This window comes from Oreochromis niloticus, linkage group LG3 (genome assembly GCF_001858045.2).
Source record: "Oreochromis niloticus isolate F11D_XX linkage group LG3, O_niloticus_UMD_NMBU, whole genome shotgun sequence".
Classification (NCBI taxonomy): domain Eukaryota; kingdom Metazoa; phylum Chordata; class Actinopteri; order Cichliformes; family Cichlidae; genus Oreochromis; species Oreochromis niloticus.
In genome coordinates this window covers 81051772-81055079 of record NC_031967.2, presented here as the reverse complement: position 1 = coordinate 81055079, position 3308 = coordinate 81051772, and the positions used below count along the sequence as shown (strand labels likewise).

General features: G+C 39.7%; 1 long non-coding RNA gene across 1 annotated transcript; it reads left to right on the top strand.

Annotated features, from left to right (window-relative positions):
- Positions 1 to 332: 332 nt before the first annotated feature.
- On the top strand, positions 333 to 1061 carry LOC109199811 (uncharacterized). The gene is made up of 3 exons (XR_002060112.1): positions 333 to 740; positions 840 to 902; positions 998 to 1061. It is a non-coding gene; the product is annotated as an uncharacterized LOC109199811 (long non-coding RNA).
- Positions 1062 to 3308: the final 2247 nt, after the last annotated feature.

Below are 3308 nucleotides of genomic sequence, written 5' to 3'. Positions count from 1 at the left end.
CTGATGTCACAGCATGCAGCGATGCATGCCTTTTATTTTAAAAACGGATCAAATGGGAATTTCTTCCGTAAGGGTTCATGGTTTCAGAGTAGTTTTTAACACAACAGATGGTCGTAAATAACATTCAGCCCTTTAGAAAATAAATGCTGCAGTGATACTTCTAAACCAGTCGCCCAGACCCGCACTGTCTTTTCAACAGCCGGTTAATTGTTTGAAATTGTTCAGGATTGCAAAAGCCCACTGCGGGTATCATTTAATTGTTGTGATTCCTTAGGAAAAGGTAAAAGGGACAGGTGAACCAGTCGAGCGGGGACCCCGCCTATTGTCTGAAGTATCGGCTCATTTATAATTCCTTGAGAAGGCAAAAGCCCTGAAGGGTCTCATTTAAATTGATTGGAGACATACCTTCTTTTTGGAAACACCCATCCTATATAAAACACGCTCAGAGCCCGAAACCCTTAGCCATTTACGCGTCAAGATCCGCTGCGGAGCACACCATTTTCTTTGCGATCATCAACACTAACATCGTTCTTTATAACATGGACATCGTAAACGGTAAGTAAAACAAAACCTATTATTGTATTTTAAAGGTGTTATGTTAACATATTATAGGATATTCAAACTATTTTTTTTCCTAAAACAAAAGCCTAATTTTTAGGAGTTCGGGAGAACGGCACAGGCCCCGTTTCTTTAGAAACTGCCGCTTTTACAGCTGGAACAAGTTCTCTAACAGGCACAAGGTGTGTACAGAATTATGGGATTTTTAAACGTATGTATGTTTTAAACGCATGATTGTTTTAAATTATGTAATAACAGCGTTTTTCTTTGATTTGTTCCAGGCTTAACAAACTGAGCAGGAAAACATTCAGACACCGCGACCACAGAGCCCAACATTACAACAGGTGTGTATACAACGGGGTGTATAGTTGTGTATTTAAAAAAAAAAAGGGGTTAAACAATTACAAATGTTCTAAGACCGACCGTTTTACACATACAGAGCCACGCCAGAGAACCGTGTGTGTGGAGAAGCAGGACCGTCCGGAATAACGCACACTACAAGGTAAGCATAGGCATATATAAATTAGATAAAAAGAGAGAGGGAGACACGCTTATTCTGTTTGAAACGGGTAGAGACATGTATAAAATGTTTTAACACATGGCTATCTTCACAGACGGCAGAACAGTACCCCTCCTCATGATGATCAAGACACCAACGATCCCTGACGTTTTTGGAATGTTTAAGCAGTATCGACCTCCCAGAACAACAAAAACCAGGAGCTTTGTGCAACAGTGGAGAGTCACAACCGATCTTCATCAGCGGACCTGCAACACCCCCGAGTGAGTGGCTGCCTCATTATTTCAGTGATGTTTTTGAGTACAGTATATCAGATTTTGATCTAGTTCATATACCCACCACACCAAAATGTGTCAGAAATAGAGTTGATTCACACATAGATTTTGAAGAAGACGGCATAACAGACTCAAATATCAGCGGCGTATGATGCTTACATGAACATCTAAAAATAAAGTTACGTTGAAACAAAGCACACCATTGTTTTTCTTGTGGCATTACCAATACGTTTGATATGTCACATGGCCCTGTTCCTATTGAAAAAACAAAAGTTGTATCCAAGATGGCCTACTTCTAAATAGCCACCATCGTCACCACCCATCTTGAGGAGTTTGCCCCCTCACATATACTAATGTGCCACAAACAGGACTTTAATATCACCAACCATTCCCATGTTATTATGGTGTATCCATATAAATGGCCCACCCTGTAGATGGCAGACAGTTGGCATCGTAAACCACCGCCTCTGTTCAAAGATAGTCGTTCAGAGTGGACATAGATGGCTTCTTTCACTACTCTTTCAAACCATCTGTCTTCTTTGTCCAAAATGTGAATAACCATCTTTGAACAGAGGCTCAATTACAACACCTTAAAATCATTTTACATAATCACTTAATTAGCCACCGCCTCTGTTCAAATTTGGTCATTCACAGTGGACATAAATGGAAAAATCAGTGGAGTTTTTGATGTGATGCAGGTGTTCCCCACAAGGGGTGCTAGGATGATAGCAAGGTGTTTAAAAATGTTGCAGGTGGCAGAGTTTATGCTGCTAACAATGGGTCTGAGTGGGACCCCATCATTGTAGACCTTAGGAAGTCCATAAATACAGGGTATAGCCTCGCCTGGTTATAGACGGTGATATGTAGGCTAGTAAATGATTTTGTCCTTTTATTGGTTGCCTTCAAGAACTTGAAATGTATTTTTGTAGCTGCTTGTGGGGTCTCCTTTCAGGGCTTCATAGATATTACTGTCCCTGAGGAGTGTAGTAATTTTTGTCTGGTAATCCGTTGTGTTTATAACAAAAAGTGCAGCCTTACCTAATGTCCACCCTACTGTTACTCATTTTATGTTAAGATTTAAAAATCTAGTTGGTATTGATATGGCGAGTAGCCTTCAGTAACAGTAATAAATCACACAGAAATAATACATTCATGTAGTTGGAAAAAACATGCTATATTAAGTAATATAGCATCCTGGTTCGGGAACAGCACCATGCAGGACAGACGAGCTCTACAGAGGGTTGTGCGATCAGCTGAGCGCACCATCCGCTCCGAGCTCCCTGACCTGCACTCAATCTACAGCAGGCGGTGCTGGACCAAGGCCAGGAAGATCGTGAAGGACCTCAGCCATCCCAACAACAGACTGTTCTCTCTGTTGAGGTCAGGAAAGCGATTCCGCTCCCTGAAGACCAACACAGAGAGACTGAGGAGGAGCTTCTTCCCGCAGGTGATACGGTCTCTCAATCACACCACCACATAGAACGGACCCACACATATGGTTCTTACACACACACTGGACAGTCTGGACTTTGTTTACACTTAATCACTTTAAGCATATTTGCACTGCACAAGACACCTACAATGTGGTTTGCACAACCCTGGACATTATATTTCTTCATTTCCATTTAATACTTGTAAAATGCTGCTGTTATTGTATATATATATTTATATTTCTTCATACATTCTTATATATTCTATACTGTGTATTGTGTATTTTGCTGTACAGTTATCTTATTTTAAATTTTAATTCATATATATTTTATCTTATTCTTTCCCAGTTAAATTTACCCTTCATTCTAATTTGTGTTGTACAGTTATTTTATTTTCAACAAATTCATATATATATTTTATTTTATTCCTTCCTAGTTAAATTTCCCCCTTTTAATTTTCACATTTATTTCCTATCTTATTCATAGCCTTTTCTTTTTTTTCTTTAGGTCACGAGCAGTTGTGTAAGC